At 41.1% G+C, this 27,339-nt stretch overlaps 1 long non-coding RNA gene across 1 annotated transcript in view; it reads left to right on the top strand.

The window, feature by feature from the left end:
• LOC142826930 (uncharacterized) overlaps window positions 1–23,752 on the top strand; it is a 34,491-nt gene extending 10,739 nt beyond the window's left edge. The window contains exons 2-3 of the long non-coding RNA XR_012901208.1: window positions 14,940–15,144; window positions 22,522–23,752. This is a non-coding gene — a long non-coding RNA (uncharacterized LOC142826930). The remainder of the gene's footprint in view (window positions 1–14,939; window positions 15,145–22,521) is intronic.
• Window positions 23,753–27,339: the final 3,587 nt, after the last annotated feature.

The raw sequence follows: 27,339 nt of genomic DNA, 5'->3' as shown, positions 1-27,339 counted from the left end.
ACTAGGAGGGTAGTGTAGACATACCCAGAGTTAAGATGCAGAGCTGTGGTAGGAAGGGCTATCAAAGGGAAGTTCCTAGCTTTATGGATTTACTGGCAATTGTTACCAAGATCATAAGTACAGATTCTTTAACTTCTCCATCCTCTTATATAATTATCTCTGTGGGTAGAATTAGTGGAGTTGTGCCATTGGCCTACTGTATGTCAAAGAGTGAAGTTACAGTTCTCTCTGATAAGGCTTCCATATGATAATCATTCAGGGATGGAACATTTATCACTTAATAGATAAATGCATATTTATCTTTGAGGGTCTGGAACTACTTGTTATAATTTGAAAAGTAGAAGTGGTTGGAAAATGAAAAAAAAGTTTTTTTAAAAAAGTATTTTTTTTACATTTTCATTTCATACATTTCTAAGACCATCATCAATAATATTTTTATACAAGATCATGCCATTTTTGCAAAATATGCCAAATATTGATATTGTACCCTGGAACCCCCATCTTTTTCCTTAAAATGCATTTGAAAATGTGGTTTTGCCAAGAAGTGGCACTTTTACATTTGAAAAATTTCACTCAGAACTACAAAAAAAAAAACCAAAACCAAAAACAAAAACAAAGAAAAGAGGAATTGAGGACACAGGAGAAATAATGTAGGTGACTATAATATGGATTTTGTAGTTTGACATTGTTCATATTTTTAAAAATCTCAAGTGAAATATTGATCATTCTTAGATCATCAACTTCTGTTGATTTCATTGAGGCCAGGATTTTGTTCCTAGGCTACCAACAGTATAACCTCATTTGGGCAGGGAACATATCTGTTTCTGTGTTTGCAAAGCTCCTAGTAGAATGGAATCTGGGTACTACTATACTCTGAATAGACTTGGCAGAATGAATGTGTGTGAAAATTTTATTTTGATGGATAATACTTGTTTGTTTTTAACCTTTTTTTATTTTTATTTAAATTTTCACAATTGCACAAAAGGTGGAGGGGATCAGTCAATAATTATATAATGATAGATGTTGTGATTAAAACTAAATAAAACTTTATAATATTTGAAGACAAACTGTCAACATCAAACATGTCAAAATATATAAAATAAATAGCTTTAAATCAAACTAGTTTTTAAACAGAGTTTTTTGTGCTTTGCCTATCTGCACATTTTTATTATAAACCATCTAATATTTTGTCAGTTGGTGGATGTACGATGAAATTGATGTTTTCCAACATTGACTTCAATAAAAAATCTAATCTTTGAAAGCCTAAATTAAAAAAAAAATCTTGCTAACTTTATATTTCTTTTTCACCAACATTCCCAGGAATGAGAAAACTTTTCCACTTGTGTCCACTGAAAATAGCTTTGAATGCTGAAAAATGTCAGGGTATGATACTTCAGTGTTTACTGAATTTTGTTAAATTGACTTGTAACCTTTATTTTTGCAGAAATGAGTGTGCCCACTATTGTTTGGAATGTTCAACAAAGCATCAAAAATTGTTGTGGGGGAATTGATAACCTAACCCATGACATTGCACTGTACATCCTTTATGCAAAAATGTTTATCTTGGTACATAATTTGGGCCCTAAGTCTTCAAATGCATTTGCCTGTGGTATAAGGGTTCATTTGCAGGATTATGGTCTCAGGGTGCACAAACTCATCTCTCAGTTATGACTGCCTTCCATGATGAACATGGACTATATTGACTGTTATTATTTTCCCCTGTGTAACTTTGTTCAATAAATGAGGGGTTGTGGGTTTAGTTGTTATTATTGCTGGTAGAAGACTGGATAATCTCTTTATAATCAATCAATTGTGTCTGATTTGTGTGTGTTTGTGGGGGTATTTAAATTGTTGTAGGAACCAATATAGTGTTTGAATTCCATTTTGAGTTTACTGATCTTCTTACCTACTGATTTGTTTTATTTTATTTTATTTAGAGCTCTATAAACATTCTCCTATATGTTTTTTTAAATCTTTACACATGTCATTTCAATAGACAATAAAAGTATGTTTCTATATTTGAAAGACAAGTTCTCAAATGCCTATTGTATAGTTTTTGTATGTTCATTGCATGATATAAATTCACTGGGGAATATATTTAGCTTCAGCTCACCATCCAGAAAATAAACCCAAACTCAGGCAATTAGTACTGATAGATTGTCTGCAGGGAGATGGGAAGAGGCAATTTGTGTGATACAAGTCACAATTTCAAAGGAAAGACAAATTATATTTTCATAACCACATATCACAAAACCTCCCTACATCCTGGGCTGCCCTTATCCTTCCTTTCCACTGGCTCACAAAAATACTGATCTTCACCTGATGAGTACATCATTTCTGTCTCTAGATTAACACAATTACTAGCATTCTGCATTATGGTCTGAATATACAGTACAGCTATGTTGGTGCATAATTCCACTCCTCTGCAATGTAGAAGCCTCACACTCATTTTTAGGCACAGGCAAAACAATATATTTCCCCCCACCCCCATTCTCAGAAATGGCTGAATTGTTTAGGTTGAAATGATATATTATAGGGACTGAGGCAGGCATTAGGCATGGAAAATTTCAGCCCAAGTGGTTAAAATATGGTGAAGCAACAGACTTAAAATGAGAACTCTCAGAAAAAATGTATGGGGTTAATTTTTTTTTATCCTCTCAACCTACTTGTGCAATAGAGAAGTGCTGCTATCCCTATTTTACAGATGAGCACTGAAGAACGGAGTGAAAATGTGGCTTGTCCAAAGTCACACAGAAAGTCTGTGGAGGAACAGAGAACTGAACCTGTGTCTCTTGAGTCTCAAGTTAGCCCCCAAAGCAATGGGCTTTCTGGGGGAGTTCATTTTTACATCTCCTGTCATACAGCAGTTGAGTGCTCAAGTGCTGAAGTGAAATTGTCATGCTTCTGTACTCTCTGCAACCAGAACAGTTAATATATGATGTTTTCCTTTCAAAGAATAGATCAGCAGATTTGACCCTTGTGGTCAAGTCATATACAAGGAAGTAGATCAGCTGGCCAAAAGGAATTTCACTGTTTCATTTCTGAACTCTTTCTGCTAAAGCTGAGCAAATCAAATTACTTTAAGAATTGTGAGACAATGATGGTTTTTTTCATCTTCCAAGGTGTCTTGTTCCCTCTCTACTTTTACCTTAGGCTGTGTCTAGACTGCAGGGTTTTTTTGAAAAAAAAGTAGCCTTTTTTCGATAAAACTTCACCTGCGTCTAGACTACAGCTGCGTTCTTTCAAAATTAAATTGAAAGAATGTGTTTTTTCTTTCGACGGCGGTACTCCTCATTTCACGAGGAATAACGCCTTTTTTTGAAAGTGCTCTTTCGAAAAAGGTGCTACGTAATGCAAAGTGTGCTTTTTCGAAAGACAGCATCCAGACTGCCTGGGTGCTCCCTTTCGAAAAAGCAGCTTGCTTTTTTGAAAGTACTGATTGTAGTCTAGATGCTCTTTTTCGAAAGAAGCTTTTTCGAAAGCATCTTTCGAAAAAGCCTCTTTCGAAAGAGGCTTGCAGTCTAGACGTAGCCTCAGTGCTTAATCCTGTTCCTCTTGACATGTGTTTTTGAAGTCCTTTGATGTAAACTGAATTCCATTACTATTCACTAAATATAGTAGAAGTCCATATTTTGGAAAGACAGCTATCATTACTGTGTTCATGCCATTTGCTACTTGTGTTGTGATACTAACAGGACTCTAATTTCTATCGCAACCTTTTTAAAGCTTATATTTCTGATGCCCTATCTCTGAAGAGTTATTGTGGGTTTGTTTTTAACTTCTTTGCTTTCTATTGATTGTTATGGTTAAGAAAGTAAAGCTTTCCTAATGAAAACTTTTTTGTCTCAGTGGAGATATTTATTTGTTACTTGTAACATTGAAAGGCACTTCTTCTATCATCATTTTAAATATTAATAAATCTACTGCAACAATGCTCCTGTAAATGCTGATTCCAGCTGATTTTTTAAATTAGTGTCTGCCCTCCCATGTTCTTTTCTTAGAGAATGTCACAGTAGGCAGCTCCTAACAGCCAGGTAGCCTAGGTATTACATTGATTGGTGCTCTAGAAATATACTACATTGATTAAAGGTTTAGCTACAAAGTCATCCTTCTTCTGACAGATGTACAACCTTTAAGCTTACATCTTTCAATATGTATGGTTAATTGTTTTTTATTCTTGTCAAAATATACCAAAAACACCTTGAATCAGAAAATAATCGGATATAAAAATGGAGAGTTAAATCATGAGCAGCATATACCATAAGCACAGGAAAGCTGCGCCTTTCCATCCAGGTGCTGCAGACATGCAACTCAAGGCTGGGGCCATGGTGGCCCCACCTCTTCCCCCCACTGCATTCCACATCACAGGAAGATTTAATTTATTATGTTTCAGGGTAGGATCCAGGGTAGCGGGAAAGTCTGTATCTGTTATTCGTGTACATTCAGCCATGTACATTCTTTCTCTCAGCCAGTGCTGCTTCAGTGTTCTGAAAGACACCTCCAAGACTCAGCCCTCTCTGCCTACTCTGCAGGTTCCTTCCTCCCTGATTAGCAACCTCCCTCACCCATCCAATCCTCCCCGTTGTGTGGGCTTCCTCTTCACCGACCCCCTTGTCTTCTTTGCTCCTCTTCCACCCCAGCTCCATCCCTCTACTCAGCCTCCCCTCCCCCGCATTTGCTGCCTGGTGGATTTCCTCCTGGTCCTAATACCTCCATACATCCAGCCACTGCTCCCTGGGTTGCTCCTCTTCTCTCCTCCCTTGTATATGCCCCCCTCTTTGATATTCACTGCAGTCCCCATCCATACCACTCACTTTACAACTCTTGCAGCTGCGCAGATGCTGTAACAGCTCAGCTAAGGGATGTGAGAACGGGGGAAGAGGAAGGGGCCCATCACTTTTGAAAGTTGTTCTGTTCTTCACTGCTTGGCACATCTGTGGGTTTTCTCTATGCTGTTGCTGCAGCAACTTGGCTAAAATGCCTGCCAGAATGGCAGGGGTGGGGCAGGTCACTTAAAAAGACGCAGAGCTTTTGGGAAGTTTGCCTCTCTCACCACCAGCAACTAGTCCAATAAAAGATATTTTTTTCTCAGCCACCTTCATGGGCAGTACTGGGTATAATAGTCCAATCTGGGGGTACCAATCTGTCTCTGTAAAGGTACGTCTAGACTGAAAGTTTCTTTCGAAAGAGATCTTCTGAAAAAACTTCTTCTGAAAGAGAACTTCCACACTGCTAAAGCGCATCGAAAAAGCAATCTGCTTTTTTGGAAGATAGTGTCCACACTGAAAGGACACTATCTTGCATTTAATCTGTGATTACTGTGAACAGAGTGGCCACCAGGCTCCTGTGCTATTTCCTGGAGGCCTCTTCTTTCGAAAAAACTCCCTCTTCCGTGTCCACACACACCTTTTTCTGAAAGAGCTCTTTCAGAAAAGGCATTCTTCCTTGTAGAATGAGGTTTACCAATGTTGGAAAAAACCCTGAGTTCTTTCAATTTTCCTTCCGAAGGAGACAATTGCAGTTTGGGTGTAAGTGAAGTTTTTTCGGAAAAACGGCCGTTTTTCTGGAAAAACCCTGCAGTATGGACATACCCAAAAAGAACACAAGTCACATAGATCTCACATATCACTCCTGTCTGAAACAAAGAATCACAATCCAATCATGGTTGTTGGATTCTTCTATGAAGTGTACTCTACCACATACACACATCTCCTCCATGCACAGCCTGTTCAATAATCAATTAAGAGTCCCTTCAAAGAGATTCATTTGTTTTCTGCATAAGAGAAAAGGAAAGTAAAAATTGAAGGGAAAAGGCATGAGTTGTTGTTGAAAGTAGAGCTAGAAGTTTTATTAATGGCCCCTGACACAGACTTCCACCATGACACTGAATCCATCATTTAAGACTTAATTTCAAGGGAAGTCTTTCCATTGATTTTAAAAAGGCAGCACTTAGGGGACTTAATTATCCCGTACCTCAGTTTCTCTGTCTTACAAACAGGAATAATAATACTTGCCTACCTCACAGGAGTTTGTTTCAATTAATTTGTTTTTAATGGATACTTTGAACTCAACAGATGGAAAGTGCTTAGAAGTGCAATTTTGCTCTTTCAGAGCAACACTTTCAGAGTTCCAAAGCCTCTATGCTTCATTCATGCAGTATGCACTCCTCCTGAATCACCGGAGATTGGAACTTCATGGGATGATGACTCCTCTCACTGTGTGCTGCTGGAGCGATTTGCCAGAAAGGGTGGGGGCACAAGCAGGGATGGAAGGGGACAGTGAGGAGGGGATTTGACCTATGTGGAGTAGGGATGGAGTGCGGACAGTACCATACACAGAAGAGGTGAGCGAGGCAGCCAGCTTCCTTTTGTGGAAGCTTCACCCACCTCCCCTGGATTTAATTTTAAATTTTACACAATAAGAATGCACCTCCCTCTAAAAAATGAAGTTGAGCATTCCTCAGGACACAAATTATGACTACCGTATTTTCCAGCGTATAAGGCGACTGGGCGTATAAGACAACCCCCTAATTTTCCAGTTAAAACATAGGTTTTGGCCTATACTCGCCATATAAGACTACCCCCCCTTCCGAGGCAACACCATTTAATAACACCAGCCCGCTGGATGTGCCCTAATACAGTACTGTAGCTTCGGCTACATACAGAACGTCCCTGTGCTGATACTGTATGTACCGCGCTGAGCCAATCCCGGCAAGCGGTGTATTCTATTAATGCATACAAAGCCTGCTCGGATTGGCAAAGGTTGTAATAGCCCGCCTCTCTGACTCAGCCAATCCAAGCAGGCTTTGTATGCATTAATAGATGACACCGCTTGCCATGATTGGCTCAGCGCGGTACATACAGTATCAGCACAAGGACGTTCTGTATGTAGCCGAAGCTACAGTATGTTTATACCCGGCGTATAAGATGACCCCCGATTTTTGGCAGATGTTTTTTAGTATAAAAAGTCGTCTTATACACCGGAAAATACGGTAACATATTTATATATACACACTGGGCTCGTCTACACTGGCCCCTTTTCTGGAAGGGGCATGTTAATTTCACCTATCGTAGTAGGGAAATCCGCGGGGGATTTAAATATCCCCCGCGGCATTTAAATAAAAATGTCCGCCGCTTTTTTCCGGCTTTTAAAAAAGCCGGAAAAGAGCGTCTACACTGGCCCCGATCCTCCGGAAAAAGCACCCTTTTCCGGAGGCTCTTATTCCTACTTTTTTAAAAGCCGGAAAAAAGCGGCGGACATTTTTATTTAAATGCCGCGGGGGATATTTAAATCCCCCGCGGATTTCCCTACTACGATAGGTGAAATTAACATGCCCCTTCCGGAAAAGGGGCCAGTGTAGACGTAGCCCCTGTTATTGTCTGATTAGTTATTTAATATTTACCAAATCCATACTCCATATTAATTATTAATCTAAAACTGACTATTTTCTTTTCAACAAGCTTTTTGCTAGATCTATTTCATGAATCATTTTTACATTAGTGCTGTTCCATCTCTGACAGATAGTCAGAAAGCAGATGGCTAACCTTCTGAATGATATTATTCATGATTTCATAATAACTTTCTAAAGATCATAATGTTGCACCTGTTGTGACTTTTTTTTTCTTTTCTTCCTTTTAAGCAAAGTAAAGGAGCAATTTTGTGAGCTTTCAAATATACATGTTATAGGTGGAACACTAGCTGTGATAGTTATTGGAGAAAGTTAATGATCAGCTACTATTATTCATTGAATCCTATGCAAAGTTATAGAAGTAGTCATTTATTAACTTGCAGATATTTTTAGTTATTCCCAGAAAACTAATAGATTCATCTCTCTCTCTTTTTTTTCTTTTTATGGGGGGTAACTTTTGTGATTATAGATGGTGCTAGCTACTCTAAGTTGTTTTTTGATAGAAGAGGTAGTAGCTTTCCACCTTTGCCCTGCTAGACTGTGTTCATTCATCTGAATGGAATTAACTTGGGAGGTCTCTGTGCCCACTCAATCCTGCAATGTTGAGCATGGTATAAGAAATAATATAGAACAGAATAACCCCCTCAGATGAACCTACAAACAAGTTTCCTAATAATCATTTCATATTTGTGCTGTGGGCATTGGTCAAAAAGACAGAGCTGAGCTCACAAACACTTATCATATAGACTATACTCCTTAGCTACCAAATAGTGAGTTTGCTCACCTCTCTGCAAATGTAAGGTCTGCAATTTATCCACAAATAATTTTGCGTCATACTACCAATGCCTGCGAGCCACTGTGTTCCCTGAAGAAACAATTAGGAAAAGCTTGTCTAGTTCTGACTGCTGTCAGACATATGATAATACAGATTTTAGAAGAAGACATAAGAACCCCACTCTGACACTACTCCCCATATTTTTCATAGTACAGATTGAACTTCTCTAGTCCGACACTCTCTCCTCCGGCAACATCTGTGGTCCAGAGTGATTTTAGTTAGCAAGATGTCCATATACCATGGGCATGCCAAGTTTCCCACAGTCCCATAAAGTTTGTTTACATCCACCAGTCCTGGCTCTCAGTGGCCTGTGTTGTTATTTAGCTCTAACTTACCCCTAAATGTCTTCTAAGAGCCCAGTAAGCAGTGGCAATGTTGGTAATGATACTGGACAATATAGACCTCCACTAGTCGAGAACATTTTCTGGTTCAGAACCAGTCAGGTTTCAAGGGAGCCAGACAAGAGAGGTTCAACCTCTAGCAATATAGAATTATGACAGAATCATAATGTATTTGATGCAAGATAGGTCATGTGAAGTATCATTGGAAAGGTTTTAGAGGGGTAGACACATTAGTCTGTAACTTAGGGTATGTTTACACTACAAAATTAATTGGAAATAACAGCAATTATTTTGAATTAACTTCAATAGCATCTACACAGCCAAACTGCTATTTCAAAATAAATTTGAAATAGTGGAGCACTTATTTTGAATTTGGTAAACCTCATTCTACGAGGAATAACACCAAATTCAAAATAGCTAATTCGAAATAAGGCTGTATAGATGCTTATTTTGAATTAAGGGGCACAACCAGAAAAACTCTTCTCCTCTTCCTCAGCCATGGGGCCCTTAAAGGGGTAGAGTCTGGCCACTGGGCACGTGCAAGAGCCAGGCCTGCCAGCAGCTACAGACCCTCAGCCAGTGGCCGCACAATGTCAGCCAGTGGCAGCCAGCCATCTCCTGCCCAGTCCCCCAGCACACAGGGGCCAGCCATGGGCCATAGATGGCACACACCTGCCTGGACTAGTGTGGAGATCATGGACCTCCTTGAGGTTTGGGGGGAGGCCTCCAGTGTCCATGATCTCTGCACTAGGAGGAGGAACGTGGCTGTCTACGGCTGCATAGCAGCCACCATGGCCCACAAGAGACACAGGCACACCCAGGAGCAGGTGCGCCTCAAAATTAATGAGTTGCAGCAGGTGTACGCCAGGGCCACTAGGGGTGGTGCCGCAGCAGGGGCTGACACCTGCCCCTAATTCCCTGCCCTCAATCGAATCCTGGAGGGAGGGGCGGTCCACGCCAGCCCGGGGGGCAGTGAGCCGGGAGCTGAGGACCCTGACCCGAGCGCAGCAGAGGGGCCACCACCAGCTGTCCTGGCACCGGAGTCAGCAGGGTCGTCCCGGGAGGCCATACCAGGTAAGTGCCAGCACTGTCCCCTACCCGAGGGGAGGCGGGGAGGGAGACCAGGGACCTCACATGTGGGCCATGCCTCCCATGGATCATGCAGCCACCTGTGCATGTGCGGGCACATGCCGTGCCATCCTTAGGCAGGTGGCTCCAGCTGCGTGCCACACAGGGGCCGAGGCCCAATAGCCACATGTGTGTGTGAAGAGACCCATCACGCTCCTGACCTCAGGGCAGGACACAGCAGGATGCCCTCCCCTCGACACACCCCGCCCTGGCTGCATTATACACAGGACAGGGGGAAGGGTGCGGTCTCGGGGCAGCTCCCACTCCTGGGGAGAGCCAGACATCCCGACCATGGCCTCTGTGCAAGCACATGGGCTCTGACGGTGCAGGACACAGTTGCCCTCACCTTGCAGGGGAGGTTGGGCATCATGCACTGTCTCCCCAGGGAGAACTGACCATTTCTCTTCTTTCTTTACAGCTGCACCAGCTGCTAGTGCAGGGCACACCACCCTGCCTGGGACATGCACCCACACCCGGGGCCTCAGCAGGACCACCACCATGCTGCAGGGGTACAGAGAGCCGCACCTGCAGGCCCTGCGAGCCCAGACCGAGATCATGGAGCAGCGGGTGCAGGACGACCAGGAGTTCCAGCGGGAGCTGCTTGCCCAGGGTCATGCCATCTGTCACCTTCTGCAGGCCCTGGTGCAGATCATGCTGCCCCGTGCCAGTCCTGCGCCTGCTGCTCCCCCAGATCCCACTCCTCCTCCCACTCTTTCTCCCCCTCCCTTCTCTCCCTCCTCAACCTCCACACCCTCCTCCTCAACCTCCATACTCCCCACCTCAACCTCCACACCCTGCTCCTCATCCCCCTAGGGATGCCGGGGCCTCCGCACCCGCCGTGCTGGGAGACATGTGGTCCAGCGAGACCACCAACCATGAGCCCTGAGCTTCCCCTCCCCCTTCTTCCTCTTGCTTCCCTCTTTCAGTTCCCTCCTCCCAGTTTTCCCGCTCCCCTCTCCTACCCTCTCTCCTGCCCTCTTCTGCCTCCTTTTCCCCCATCTTCACAAAGGTTCTTCCCTCCCCCCCGCCCAGTTGTGTTAAATAAAGACAGTTTCTATTTTTGAAAATACGTGTATTTTATTTGACATCAGGAAGCGGGGGCTAGGGAAGGGTAAGTGGAAGGATGAGAGGGAGGAATGGGGCTCAAGCCCCCAGTGGAACAGACCAGGGAAACTGTTAGTGCTCCTCAAGGTGGAAGCTCTCCTGCAGGGCCCCCTGGATCCTGACTGCCCCTCAATAGTCCTCCCGGATGGCAGCCTCCAGACAGTGCAGACAGTCTGCTGACAACATGTCCATGAGACGCAACACAGTCCCCAGGAGCAGGTCTGGTTCCATGTTGCAGAGTGCCGTGGTGTGCCGAGTGAGGGCAAGCAGAGCACTCCAAGACACAAATGTTTTGCTGTCCCTCAGTGAGATAGACCAGCAAGCAGAGAAACCTGAGAACTGTCTGTCCGGTATGGGGGGGTCGGGTCCGTTTAAGCACAGACCTCGGATAGCCTGAGGCAGCAGCCCCACACACTAAGTCTGACCCTGATGCCCTGCCAACACTGGTTCCAGCCAGCCTTACCTTCGACTCAGGGTCCACTCAATCTGGACACGCTATTTCAATTTAGAAAAACACTATTTTGAATTAGTTTTTGTGTCTATATATGTTATTTCGAATGAGCTTATTTTGAATTAAATAATTCAAAATAAGTTAATTCTATATAGCACTGTAGTGTAGACATACCCTAAAAAATACTTAGAAAATAAGTGGTTCTAGAGCACCTTAGGGTATGTCTACACTAGCCCCCTGGTTTGAACTACCTGTTATTTCTCCTGGAATGAGGCTTAACAGGCAGTTTGAACTAGCACTTTAATTCGAACTACTGGATCCCTGACGCATGTAGACGTGGGTAGTTAGTCTAGACTTGTAAATTTCAAAAATGGCAACCGGCTGGGATCATGCAAATCAAGTGAGGGATATTTAAATCCCGGGCTTGATTTGCAACTTCGAATGCCTACATTAGCCTCCCTAGTTCGAACTAGGGGGCTAGTGTAGACATACCCTTAGAGACTAACTATATATATAATCTTGAACTTTAATGGGCACAACCCATTGGAAAGGTTATTATTTACAGAATATGATTATTTTACTTGTATGAATGGTGTCCATCATTTTTGTGTCTAAAGATAGGAATATTGACTATACATCTGTAATACAAAAGCATTTGTGGCTGGGGAACACTCACCAGAGAGAATACAATCAATTTGGCTGGCTAGCTAAGAATAACTCAATGGACAATTAGGGAGAACAATAGGTCTTTAAAGATCCTAATTTCATACCTTTCTGGAAAGCCTTCCTGTGGACACTGTAAACAAACTTTGAATTATAGCTGCAGGGTACTATGATCAAGTCACCTGGTACCAGAAACCATCTTGGAATACCAGTGTACCATGGATATTGAGTTTGAAAACAAAAGCTTCTTGCCGGATACAAAACCTATATAAGTCAGGGGAGTGATATAATCAAGGTTCCCTCTTCACTGAAGCTCTACCCAGAATGATACAGTGAACTTCTAGGAAACAAAGATGAAGGGTGGGGGAGAAAGACTGAATCCAGACTGAGAAGATGACTGACTGTACTGTGAAAGAAGTGCCTGGAGTTTTAAGTTGCCAATGAAAGCAGTTTGCCTTCCAATGTTATGCTAATAAAAGCAGACACAATTATTTTAATGGGACAAGGAAATATAACGTATTTATTAAAAGTACAGAATAGATATTAGCCTATGAATATATTCATCACACACACACATACCCCAAAAGTTCTGCAGTTGGTGTCTTTTCCAATTTAGGGTTGTTAATTTGTATTCTTGTCAGCAAGTCTCGAAATAATAATACTGACACCTTTGCTTGCTTGATTTTTTTGGTAACTTTCTGTTCTGTTTATTTTAATTTACTTTCATACCATACATGCCTTAGTTACACACAAAACAGTGCAACAATTTCAAAAGCAAACTTCTAGCAAAATGAAACAATGCTAGGCAAAACAAAACAAGGCAATCTTCAATATTACTAAATTAATATAAAACATTAATGTATACGCTTGCATTAAAACAATGTTTGTTAGCTAAATAAAAATAATAAAAATATTTCATCCTAAAGAAAACAATTTCATTCCAAATTAATTTTAGCATACACAAGAACCTCTATAGTATGCCTACAACATCATTTAGGCTACATCTACACTGCACTTCTATTTTGGAATAAGCTATTTCGGAACATATCTTCATATAGCGTGTCTACACACCAAATGCGCATCTAAATAGCGCTTAGCTATTTCAAAATTGAGTGTCCACACTCATTGGATGCTGAATCACATTTAAGGCCACCCAGAACCACTTCAGGCAGGGCATCAGATCTGCACTCACTTTGTTTGGCTGCTGCTTGTGGCTATCTGAGACTCTTACTTAAGGCCTCTGCTCCCCTCCCCCCTCCCTGTACAGCACTGTCTCAGGCTTTTTGTCTTTGCCTTCCTCCTTGAGGGACAGCAAAGCCTTTCTCTGCCTACTGGGGTTGCCCTTGCAGACATGGCAGCTTGCCAGCTATGGAGCCAGAGCTGCCTCTGAGCAGTCTATGGCTATTGCAGCTTGTGCTGCAACTCATACTGCAGTTTCGGCAGACGGCAGCCCAGACCCTGCAGGAACCCAACCCCCAGCTCTTCTGGGAGACTCTTCTTGGATATCTGCCACCCTCCCCTGCACACCATGCACCACTGCTTTTGCCATCTGGACATCAGTGCCAGCTGGTGGGACTGGCTCGTCATGGAGCAGTGGGGCGACCAGCAATGGCTTTAGAATTTCAGGAGCTCTGTGAGTGGCTTGCCCTTGTCCCTCAGGCGATGCCCCTCACATGAGACCCACCTTCCCCATTCAGAAGTGTGTTGCCATAGTCGTCTTGAAGCTCTCCACACTGGACAGCTACTAATCTGTCGGGACTATTTTGGCATGGGGAGATCGACCGCCAGGGCTGTGCTTATGCAGGTATGTCACTCTCGGGCTATTGTTCCAAGAGGGAGGATGGACTGCTAGAATGGGAAAGAGAGATGAAGGGTGAAAGCCCCCTCGCAGAGAGGTTTCTTCAGAAATGCCTTCACAAAGCCAAGCAGGGGGATGAGGTTAATGGGAGGAGGGAGGGTTTGCTTCTGGTGTGTGTGTGTGTGTGTGTAGGGGAATGAAATAATGGGAAATAATGGAGCTGAAATAACAGGGAAGTCAAGGTAAACAAGCTTAGGGTTTATATGGTGGAAAAGGAAGAAGCCAATAGAAGTTTTCAAAGTGATAGAGGAGGCCTGACTTGGCCAGAATGACAGAGAAGTAAAATGAGTTTATCAGCTCATTTTAAACATGTTGGACATGGTGATGTGAATGTCCAGGAGGCTAGGGGAAAAGAGAGGTGGAAACTGAGACAGGAGATGATGGAGAGTTGGGGAAATATTTTAGCATTTATCTGTGGATAAAAATATGAGCTGGAATTCTAGATTATGATGAAGCAGCAGCAAGATTTGGAGACAACCCATAAGTCTTGCCTTATCTCACACTGTTAACGCTAATGGAAATCATACATCTTGAATGTGCAAAATTGTACTTTGAAATGTAGAAAGTTTGACTGGTCATAAGATATTGTATCAGCCTAGTAAATACATATACAGGGCAAATTCATCATTGGCAATAGTGTGCACAACTCCACTGATGTGCCTGGTGAGCTCACCCTTCTCATTTCCAATCCTCCCTCCATGCGCACGTGGATGCACATTTATCAACTATCTTTTTTTCTTCCAAATGTTTTTTTGAGGTGGTCAACTGATTGTTTTCCCCAAAATATTCTTGTTGCTTGTTGTTTCAGCAGATTCCAAATGGATCTTCTAAGGTGTGGGTGCGAGGTTTTTTGCAATTTTGGTTTCAATTTGTAACTTTAAAAAAGATCTAAAATGCAGTCCGTTTTTTTATGTATGTATGTATTTATTTAGCATTTACTAGCAAATGTTTTGGTGTGGCTGGAGTAAGAAAAGTGGGAAGGGGGATGATTTTTTTTACAATGTTTAAATACAAGTTTTGAACAAAGAAAAAGCACAAAACTCTACACACAAGCTCCCCCATATTATCCATTTTATATTATTAACAGCTGGGGGGGGGGGAGGAAATAATTTAAAGCCATTTCAACTATTTTTTTGTGTATCCATCTTTAGTAATGCTGAAAATATCAGTTCCATTTCTACATTCACAAGAAACAGTAAAAGAAACTCTGGTCTCAGTCGTGCAAGATGCTGAAGCCTCTTGGGACATGCTGAAAACCTTCTTGCTGAACATACCAATGACAGCGATGGATATTTAGTACCACCACCAAGTGATCAGTATTTCATAAGACCGTATTTTACATGGGGAATTAATGAAGTAAGTACTAACATATGCAAAAGATATACGAGAAATATATGTAATAATATATAGTAATATATAAGAAAAGAGAAACATATATATTACTGTTTTCCTGTGCTTATTTTAAAAATAATAGTTCTTTTGTTTTTTCTGTTGCACATAATTGTATTTATGAGATAATTGCTCAATTTGCTTAATGCACTCACTCCTTTTATTAACACAAATTAAGATAGAATTGACTATGTTCTCACTACTTAGTCTCTTTAAAAAAGACTGATATTCATATTTATCAACTAATTGTATGGAAAAAGTTGACTGCAATGGAATAATTAATAGTCCATAATGTTTGGGAAGGTGACATTTCCTACATTCTTTGAACTCTCAGTTTGATATTTAAAAGACAGTATAAGGTACTGAATCTAGGATATTTAATCTGGAGTGGTGTCTAGATGGTAGTTAACTGCAACGGCTTCCTGTCTCTTAACAGCAATAAAACAGAAAAGACTAATTACCCCCTTTTATAGGAGCAATTTGAACTTAAAACTCTAGAGAGAGAGCACCAGCAGTAAACCACTGTTATAGTCAGTTTCAACATCTGCACCTTAAAATTACAACCACTGAATCAACAAACAAACAAACAACTCTTAGCACAAAGACACTGTGCAAAGATTTTAGATTTTTCCCCATCACCCCACTTCCAAGCCATTAAGTTAACACAAAATATGTTTCCAAGGTTTCCTTTTTTAAAAATGGTTTTGATTCAATTTGGTATCTTAATATTTAATCACAAATCAATTCAGTTGTATTTAGTCATGTATTAGTTTCCCCCTGCACCCCGTGAAGTGAATGTCTACACTATACCTTTAAGCTGGGGGATGACACAATAAGGGGAACAGTGACTTATGGCTTGGGTGGGGGAAGATGAAAACTGTGGCAAAAGGGCTCAGTGTGGTCACTGACTCATCCCCCCTAGTGATGCAGGTTTTAAAAGGGACAATACTGTGCCCAAAACTGCCTTTTAGTGTGCAACAGATGGTGCCTCATTGTGGCAGAAGTCCAGTGCAGATACTCCATAAGAAAGGTATAAAAAAAAGCAGATAAATTACTTGGAAAAGAACTAAAAAAAAGAAATGATCAAATGGTGGGGAGGGGCAATGGCTGGGAACTGTAATTGTTGTGGCAGGGAGCCAAATCTCCCCATTCTTATAATACACCTTAACCCTCCTATGAGAAGTTTGGATTTTAAGGTCTTGTCAATGGAATTCCTAGAGAGACTTGAATGGAAAAATGACTGGGGCTAGTGAAACATACACACCCTCCTCCTCCGCCCCTCTCCCCCATGTAATTACAGAATAAAGATGGGGTTATTTACACTGTACAATTTTATCTGCAGGGTAGTCACAGACATCTCATAATAAAGTTGTCATCTAATTAAACCCAGATCAAATGTCTCCTGTCCACCTTTTGATTTAGCCAGACAATAACGTCTGGGGATTTTTATTTCATCATCTTAATTTAAAAAAAAAACCCTAACATTTACTATTTGAAATTAATCTATTTTCATATATTAATATATTTTTTATTTTTGCCTTAATTTGAGAAAAAGATTAAAAAACCATTCTGGATATAAGTTTCTGGATCTAGGTTTATACAATTATCTCTCTGCCATCTGAGAAGTTTGTCAGCACAGGTTGGACCTCTCTGGTCCAGCATCTTTAGGAGCTGATCAGTCCCAAATGAGGAATTTTGCCAGACTAGGAGGGGTCATTTCTGGTCCTCTGCTTCCGTGCCAAGCAGCTGTGCACTGTAGCTCTGGGCTTCACTGGGCAGCAGCCAGTGCTGCCAGCACTGCTGCAACTCCCAGCCCCACTACGCAGGTACTCTGCCACATGCTGTGTGGTCCCACTAGCAGACCACTGCAGGCAGACAACTGCCCTGCTGGCCTCGCAGGGCTCCCTGCTGCTGGCCCTCCACCAGCAGTCTCTGGTCCTGCAACATCTGCACCAGACCATGGATGTTGCTGGACCAGAGTATCCCAGTTTAGAGAGTTTCAACCTGCAGATTAAAAAAAAAAGTGTATATCTTATTAAGACCTCTCATATTTAAAATATTTTTCTCCTTACACTATGAAATAAGAATTCAAATTGACGTTGGATATGCATTTTATATAGCACCCCACAATACATACGCAGGACTAGTTTCACAAGGTCATTTACCACATATCCCTTGTGCCTTGTAATTTTTTAAATATTTCATTCATTTACTCTATACTGGTTATTTTATATATTTATGTATACTAATACATTCATGAACAAGTAACATTACACAGAAGCTATATAAATAAATGTCAGGGTTTTCGTGCAAACCAGACAGGCAGATGGTGTTATCAACTCTTGCCATTTTACCTTGAGTCTCAAAATGTTGGATGTTAACTTCATACACTCAACAACTAAGCTACCAGTGAATTTGATGCACACCATCTACCCAGCTCTTCATTGATAGTCTGTTCCTAACACGGTTCCTTCTATGATAACTTTCTTGAGATGTTTTCCATCTCTATGCCTCTTGTGAGAAAAGTATATAACTTAGTAATTGCTGATGTACAAAAACAGAGTACACTTCTTTCCAGAGCTGTTTCATTAACATAAGTCTTCACTGTTTTTTTCCATCCAAGAGATATGTAAAAATCTTGGCCATTTGAAAGGCTTTGATTTTTCTCTTGAAAATATCTTAGTATGTTATTGGTTTCATGGTGATGGAATTTAAATTAATCACTTTTTTCTATATTAAAAATTATGTTATTAATAAAGACACTGGATTTATGGCTTTTTATAATAGTGTGTGACACACAAGACCCCCTTTTTGGTTCTATGAGCACAAAGGTGGTAATGGGCAACTTCACCTTGAATTGTCCATTGGAATATGTGCTACTACTTATGCTAAACTATCTGTTCGACCTTTTATTTAGCTGTGACATTGAATATCTTTCCTAGCCCAGAAGAGCTCTGTGTAGTTCCACAGTTTGTCTTTCTCACCAGCAGAAATTGTCCCAGAAAACACTGTTCTCTCACCTATCTTGTCTTTCTGAGCATAGGACATAAACCCAAGTATAGAAGCAGTTTTATCTCATTACTGCATTAGGGTCTGCACTGTTGACTGTTTTACAGCTCTGAATAGAAGATGGATCTAAATGGCTCCCTCTTCTCATAAGCAGGCAATTTAAGGGAAAGAGATATGAGTCAAACAAGAAAAATGCAATGACAATTTTTTATAGCATCCCTTCACATACATTACTATAAAAACCCCTGCCTAGAGACAGCTGGAGTCATCAGTGTCCTGTATCTTCAGGAGTTATTTACCCCAGTGCAAAGGGACTATAAAGCACTGCCATTCTGATTTGTAAGCACTTTGCACCCTCTTTACAGTGGTTCAAATGACTCCAAACATGCAGGACAACAATGAATTGAGCCCAATGCTCCACTTAAGGTCTAAAGGGACTTGTAGGTTTTGCAGGGGGAGCTGGAGCTGTCTCTTTGACCACAGAGAACTGTGTTGTTTATCAGAAAAAAATCTACAGGAAAACTCCAACAAATGTATATATTTGTTGAGAAAGTTTAGGCCAAGGGGTGTGTTTAATTGCATTGCTTGAGGTACCCACATAGCCAAGTCTCACAATGAGGGAAGATTTGCACTATGTACAGTGTGTATACTGTACATAGTGCAACTCAACTATAAGATGCTAATGTTTCCATCAAATACTTTTTAGCAGAATCCATCTTTTGGCCATGGATGCTCATTTTAAGGCTTGTCAGCTTCTGAGATTTCATTATACATGGTTCAGCAATACTAAAGCTAGTGGAGGGGATCAGGGTCCTTGTCCCGACACTGTAGAAGCCAGAACCATTGGTCAGCAAATCTAGGTAGGACAGATGCCTGACCTATAAGTAAAAGTAGAACTACAATACATTCAGTTCCAAACCACATGAAAAGATTGAAAATGTGCTACAGTTAATACTCGCTTAATACACATATCTAACTAACTTAAAATATAATGAAAATGTGTATCTATAATAATTTTTATTTTAAGTCATCCTTACAAGATTTAATTTCCAGTATCTAAAAGAAATTTTAGATGGCACATTTAGGGAGAAAATGACTCATGCCTCATTTTAAAACCCTGCAAACCCACCAGGAAAAACGGACTGATGTGTATTGATTAAACCTATGTCAAATATCTCCTGTCCTCCTTTCAGTACACCAGACAATAAATAAGAGTAGAATAAGTTTGTCACAGTTTCAGAGTTAACTGCATCTTTGAATTCATCTCGTAGTCTTCCTTGAGGGCACCCATTTAGGTGATGGCTCAAAGTCTGAAACTTTTCATGAGTAGAGACCTGCAGTTCTCTATTTCCTCACCAAAAGTTTAGTCCTTCAGTCCTTCATTGTAATTTCTACAGCAGGTCTGATTCACTCTGGGGCTATTACAGTGTATACCAGTTAATGATCAGTCCTCACAAAGCAAAAACATATGTATTCTTAGGTTAAAAGCATTACAGAGATTTTTTTAAGTCATTTCTTATACTCCTGCTAAGAGCTTACCAGATATCAAACATTAGTTTTATAGGGTATGTCTAGACTGCATCCCTCTGTTGGCAGAAGGATACAGATTAGGCAGGTTGACATTGCAAATAAGGCAGGGATTTAAATATCCCGCACCTAATTTTCATACAAATGGTCGCTGCGTTTTGCCAACTCAGCACTTTGTCAGCAGTCTAGAGGGGGATCTGTCGAGAAAGAAAGCCTTTTTCAACAGATCCTGTTAACCTCTTTGCAGCAGGCCTAAGGGATCTGTTGAAAAAGGCTTTCTTTCTTGATAGAGCCCCCTCTAGACTGCAGCTTTTTGCCAACAAAATACTGAGTTGGCAAAACTCGGCGGCCATTTTTATGAAAATTAGGTGCGGGATATTTAAATCCCCACCTCATCTGCAATGTCAACCCGCCTGTGACGGGGCAGAGGTGCCCCGCACTCTGATACCCCTGGAAGTTGCCTTTGCGGCGACCCAGGGGTCAGAGCGAGAGGCCCCGGCACCAGCCGCACCACGAGCGGCGGCGTGCAGGCAGGAGCCGGAGGCACTGGGGACAAATGGGGCGGCCCCAGCATGGGGCAAGTGGCGATGTGCCGGGTGCTCCCGGGCCGCGGAGGCGGCAACGCGCCTGCACCTGCCGAGACCACACCTGACGTCACGTGGGGGGCGGCACCAGATGGCGGGTGCGCCGCCCCGCCAGAAGTAGAGACGCGTACAAGGGGTGGAGCCCCCATCCCCTGCCCACAAGTGGCGTGGGGATTTAAAAGGCCGGACATGACTGCCCGAGAGGGGGTGGACCCAAACTGCGGAGGTAAGCCCCCGCATCAGTGAGACAGCACAACAGGGAGAGGAAGCAGCCCAGGGCAGGCGAGGGGAGCCTGAGGGCTGGCGCGTTATGGCAGACGCCCCACCAGCTGGACCAGATGCCGTAAGCGTACCGAGTCCTTAGGGCCCTGGGCTGGGGTCCGTGAAAGGGGGCGGGCCCGGACCCCCCTCTCCCTGCTACGGGAAGCTCGGAGACCCCTGGTGAAAAAGGGGCCCCCTGGGCCAAGAAGATAGTTGACTGGGGATGCCAGATGGTGAACCTCTGGGTGAGGGGAGCACAAGACTCAGGCGGGGAGTACGGGGTGCCAGTGGGCGCCCCGATAGATTCCTTTACACCGCCTAATATGTATCCCTCTGCTGACAGAGGGATGCAGTCTAGACATACCCATAGTGTCCCAGTAAGAAAAAGTCTTTCCAACTTTCCCACAATGCTTGAGACAAGCCCTTTGACAGAAGTTTCTATCAATTTGCTGATACTGATTGAGAGTCCTATGTCAGTTTACACAGCCATTTTATGAAAATAAGCACTGTATATGTCGATTAGTGTCTAGAAAATTCAGTGTGAACTGATGTATGCCAAACAAGTGGTACCTCTCCTGAGGATTTTACAATGTGAATGACTTATACACAATTTCCTCCCCCTCCTCCTGCCCTACAGGGTTGGGTTTTTTTTTTAATTTCTGGAGGAGCTGTGGTAACCTTCCTGGTGTTGCATACCTTCCTTACTCACCAAGATTTATAAATATATGGTTGCCAAAGATATTTCATGTAGTTGTTGTATCAGTCCACAAAGTTAAACCAAGATGCAATAATAACTAATATTGTGGCATTTCACCATCATGTTGCTAGGGCCCTGATCTGCTGGAAGTTCAGTTTTCACATCAGAGATCAAAATAGTATCTTAAAGAATCATAGAACCATAAGACTGGAAGGGTCATCAAGAAGTCATCAAGTCCAGCCCTCTGCACTCAAGGCAGGATCATGTACCATTCAGAGGTGTTCTATCTCACTTGCTCTTATTCCACAATCTACCTAGGCAATTTATTCCAGTGCTTAACCACGGAGGGTATGTCTATACTTGCCCCCTAGTTCGGACTAGGGAGGCAAATGCAGCATATCGAAGTTGCTAATGAAGTGCAGGATTTACATATCCTGCGCTTGATAAGCATATTCACGGCTGGTCGCCATTTTAAAGAGCTGGTAGCCCAAATGAACTCGCTGCGGTAGTCCAATCCAAAACCCTTCCCTCGAATTAACTGTTACTCCTAATTGCTAGTCATTGCATGCATTAATTCGTAATTTTGTTTGGTCAGAATCATGGTATGATGAGGCAGAAACTTTAATTGGCCTAGATCAGAAAATAGTTATTGTACACAGATTCAAGAATGGCCTCATTATTTGCATGTCAAGTATCAGAGGGGTAGCCGTGTTAGTCTGAATCTGCAAAAGCGACGAGGAGTCCTGTGGCACCTTATAGACTTACTGAAGTGTAGGAGCATAAGCTTTCGTGGGCAAAGACCCACTTCGTCAGATGCATTATTTGCATGGTCACTTCAAATGGAGTTGTAGACAAGACGTTCTATTCTGATCATACAAAAAAGAAACAGATACTTGGCTAATACTTCACTCTGGTGCAGACATTGATACTGCAAAGATCTTTATGTACATTTTATGCACAAGTTGAAAAAAACCCAAGAGCTTTTAGTTTTCTACTGGTCTGAAAGATAAAGCCAGGTTTATACTTACTTATATCACAGCAATTGAACTTGGCCAACAACTACTTAAAATGTTGCCAGCAGTATGCCCAGTGGCAGAGGTTGGCAAACCAAATAGAAGTTTATCAGAAAGAATCTATATAAATCTTGAAGGATTGCCAATTTTGGCATTATGTGTACAGTTAAAATCAGTAGAACTTCTGATAGCCCTTCTGTATGACCCAATAACTAATGTCAATAGTGTGTGAATATGTGCTCTTCTTTTGCAGACAGATATGGAACGAAGCCCATCCATGAACTTTTGTCAGTCTTCTGCACCATACCAAATATGCAAATTACAGGATCCTTATATGGAAACATGCCATAGAAGCTTACCATGACTTCCCTTCCCCCCACTGGAAATGGCTGGAATCACCACAAGAATTGACACATTTCTCCACATGAAAAATACAGACACCTGCCCTTGAAGCACTCTTGGAATTCATTACAATGGGTGTAAAGAAAGGCACATATAAACTCAATTCCAGTAGTTCAACACGGAAAATTATATGCATGCAAACTTTCTTCTGCACTGGTGATGAGGATGGTTATAATACTCAGAAAACTATCAACTGTCCATCCAGATGAGTCTCTAAGATTACAGTTCTAAAAAACTACACCCATGAATAGTGTAACTGGGTTGCTTTAATTTTCTGTACTAATACTGAGGCATTTCACATACGGAAATTATATGGCTAGATACACATATATACTGTCCTATTTGTCGATCACTAGTACTGTTTTGCTAACACAGCAGTATGCAATAGTATACCTGGCTTCTATTATTATGCATATTGTTTAAAACTTGTGTCAATGAATAATCTGTGGATTTATCAATACAAAGGACAGAACCAAGATTCCTTTCTTAATGAGCCTTATTAATGTGTCAAACTATTTGTATGGGGAGAATTTATTATTTATCTTTTAAAATGAATTAGTGATAATTGCAGTCAACAAATTTTTTCATAACTAAAATTTGTTTTTGTCTTTTAAAATAAATCCCATTTATTGGCAGAGGGCTTTTTCCAACTTCTCTCGACAACTTAAGCACATTTTTATGGCCTTTTCATTTGTGCATAAGGGTATTCTGACATGCACAAATCCACATCCATCTTTGGTAAGTACCGAAGGGACACTACTATCAAAATAGCATAATTGTTGTTTTCTGTATAGGAGACTATTACCATACCAAAATTGTCCAGCATGGACCCTCAGACTAAAAAGAAAGAGAAAGAAGAAAATTAAAAAGTATGAGCAAAGAAATTTTCAGTTGAAATTTGATCTTCTACTGAGAATCCTGCATCTCCCCAGCTCACTGAAAATTGTTTCAGTGGACAAGATCCACAGGGAAGAAAGAGCTGTTGTCAACAATGGGGAGTTTTTTTAAAGGAAGGGTTAGAAAGTAAATTGGTGGGGTGTTTGGGCTTGTAAGAAAGGATTAATTTCTTCAATTATCTAATGATTACCAACAGAAATAGATGTTAAATACACCAGTATTTATATTCCAAGTATTTATCATGTAAAATAAAATACTACAAATACCATATGAACGTATCTACTACAGATTATCACTCACTATATATATTACACTATTTAATTTGTCCAAGGAACCATCTCTTCATAGTAATAGCCTACCAATTTGCATCCTGACATACACTGTTTACTTGTAGGGGAAGGCTGTCAAGAAACCAGAAGTGAATTAATTCTACCTTCATTAAATTCCTCCAGCTTCTAATATCCTTAATAGGCCAGAAGTATGACAAAGGAATATATGAGCAATCCGTTTCTTACGATGATTAAGAGTTTGGAAGATGACTTGCTCATTGTTGCTGAGGTCATATTATTGATTAATCTTTGGGACTGGGCTGTAACACTTTACTATAACTCGATGACTCCTTCTTGGAAAGGACCTAGAAAGTTTCTTGCTGTCCCTGAAGGCTTTTTATCATGATATTCCTTAGAGACCATATTCTCTCCCATCATATAAAGGGTATACATGATGGGTGTATGCTGCATCTCTTAATGGATATAGGAGTAGGTGTTCTACTTCTACATCCTTTGTCTCATCACCAGGAGGGATTTCTCCTTCCTGAGGTACAAACCCTGGAGGAGCAACCCCTTAGTTAGTGGATGTTTACTAATGCAAAACTGTGCCTAAATGCAAACTAAACCCACTGGGAGTATTACCAATCCCACATGTTCAAAAATCATGAGTTCAGCCTCCAAAAACACCATGTGTTTTTTTTAAACCAGTAACAAAACTCACATGATTTTTTAATCCAGTAAGGCATTTAGGGTTCTTATAATTTGTTTTCTAAGCCATTCAGTGCACTCAGATCACATTTTCAAGCTTTCCTCTATAATCATAAGGTCAAGAAACTCCCCTCTGTTTTAGAAGCTGAAATCCTCCTTTCAATGCTTAACTTCAGAAGCTGGGACTATGAAGGAAAAAAAAAACACACCAAAAATCAAGAGTTGGCAGCACTGCCTATGAGATGGGCACATAATAAAATCCTAAATATGATTATGCTATAGTATGCTAAAGATGAACTGTGTCGGTGAGGTAATTAATATGACATTTTGTTGACTGGGCTGAGGAGCTGTGCTTGAAAGCACATCTGATAAATAATTGTACTTTAAAAAACCAAATACTAAAATCCACGTGGAATAGAAATGGGTCCCCACAATTGTCTTACAAAAATGTTTTCATGGTACAGCAGCTCAGTGTTATTCTTTTTTTCCCTGCCAGAATGTACAGATTCTTATGGTCGCTGTCAGTGTTTTGTTTTATATATTTTTTCTTTAACTTTTGACACTAAATTGTGCAAATGTGTGCAACTGAAACAACAGCTTTGGATGAACTAAACAGTCTTTTTCTATTCCACTTTGATCAGTGCTTAAGATAAACTCCCAGCAAGCTGTGCATGGGATCAAATCCTCTCTGTGGTTAGCCAAATATATTTTCTATTCTTTTTTGATGACCCAAAGCTTTAGCAAAATTCACTTGTGATGTTGTGGGGGTGCAGAAAATATTTTATGCAAGGATTTATGCAAGGATAATTGGGACTAGCAGCAAAGTCACTGCATATAACACACATGCACAGATTTTTTAAAAAGTACCTTGAAGCATCAACATAAGTTTAAACAATTATTTCAAAGTCGACTACTGAAAGCAAAGTAACATTTTAAAGTATTATTTTATACAACAGTTACATTGACATATTAAATGTGTTGTACTGGGATTGTGAACAAGATTATTTCCCACACAGTTCACAAATACACCTGCATGCATATTAATTCTGTCTCCCATTGCCTATTAGACTAGAGTTTAACTGTTTATTTCTAATGGCCCCAGACATTTTGCTTTCTGTACTGTATGTTTAACATCTCTAGTCTGGCACCCTGGGGAACTCACTGGTGCCAAACCAGAGAATTTGCCAAACCATGGGAGGTCAATATTGTCTAGCAGCATTACCAACACTCCCATTGCTTACTGGCCTCTTAGAAGACATTTATGGGTAAATTAGAGCTAAATAACAGCACAGAACACTGAGAGCCAGGACTGGTGGGTGTAAACAAACTTTATAGAACCATGGGAAACTTGGCCACACCCATGATAAGTAGACATCTGGCTAACTAAAATCATGCCAGACAAGGGATGTTGCCAGACTGGAGGGTGCCAGACCAGACAGGTCCTATCTATAGTATATTTTAATGAGAGGCAACAAATCGGCAATGGGAAATCATGTATTATGCTTCAGGGCCAGAGAGTGTACTTCCATAATACTTCCTAAGGATATGAACTGCTGATCATTGGCATGGAGTCCTTATTTTTTCCTTCAAATTGGAATGCAGTCAGGAAAAGTAGCCATCTGGCTTGGCACAAGACACCCCGGAGCTCACTGTTCATCAAAAAACATCCCTTATTTTAAGAGGGATAAGGGATCTTTCGGAAAAGGCTTTATTTTTCGAAAGATCAGCATCTAGACTGGCGCTTTTCTCCGACAAAGCTCCGTGCTGAAAAAAAGCGGCAGCCATTTTTATGCTAAGGAAGCGGGGGAGATTTAAATCCCCGCTTCATTAGCAATTGCGATACGTCTAATTTACATCCCTTTTCCGAAAAAGGGATGTAGTCTAGACATAGCCAAAGAGTATTTATCAAATGGTCTGATAGTATTTTCCCTTGGCTTCTCTTTTGCCCTAAGATAATAGATTAACAATGCAAAACAGACAGTGGAGTGAAATGCATATTTTATTTTCCAAAATATCAGATCTGCATGGAATGCCAGAAATAAATGTTACTGAGCAACAGATCTTAACATACCTATTTCCAGCTAAATTCCTGTCTTCTCATATCTGGAGAGGTAATTAGCCTATGACTGACTACTCCAGGTATCCTTTATTGTGAACCTGATAGACCTAATTTACCACTGACAGTTCTAAAAGGATTCCCCATTTAGTGTTTTTTTCTCCCCATTCTCCTGATAACTCATTAGTGAGCCCTAGCTTTAGTGAATGCGTGCAACACAAAGAGTAAATTGGCTTGCATAAATCATTCACTAGCTTTAAGGGACTAAATATTTTGATGTATAGAAAGTTTTCCTCAATTTTCTGTTCAATAGCTTTAGAACCCAGTTCTGCATTCCTTACACAGACAGTCTGTATGTCTTTCCTGATCCAACAACATTTTAAAGTAAGGCCATATCAGAGGGGGTAGTATTCAAACATAGTCAGTGAGGAAGTGGAATTCCATCAGTAAGGCTCTGAAGCAACCTGGTTCAGACTTTTCACTGTATGAAACAAATATTATACTAAGTAAAAATAATTCTCTCTGTGGAATATATCACATTTCATCCTGGAGGCTCCCACAACATTGACAGAGAACCACTTAACTTGGCACTAACGTGAAATATGACCACTAGTCAATAGTGCACAGTAAAGTTCCCAAACACTTTAGAACAGAAAATGTAAGAATATTGTAAGTCACGATCTCAAGGTAACTGCACCTCTGACCCATCCATGATTTGCTCAAGGGATATTCCTCTTTC

This window comes from Pelodiscus sinensis, chromosome 1 (assembly GCF_049634645.1).
Source record: "Pelodiscus sinensis isolate JC-2024 chromosome 1, ASM4963464v1, whole genome shotgun sequence".
Lineage (NCBI taxonomy): Eukaryota > Metazoa > Chordata > Testudines > Trionychidae > Pelodiscus > Pelodiscus sinensis.
This window is presented reverse-complemented; position numbering and strand designations above follow the sequence as displayed.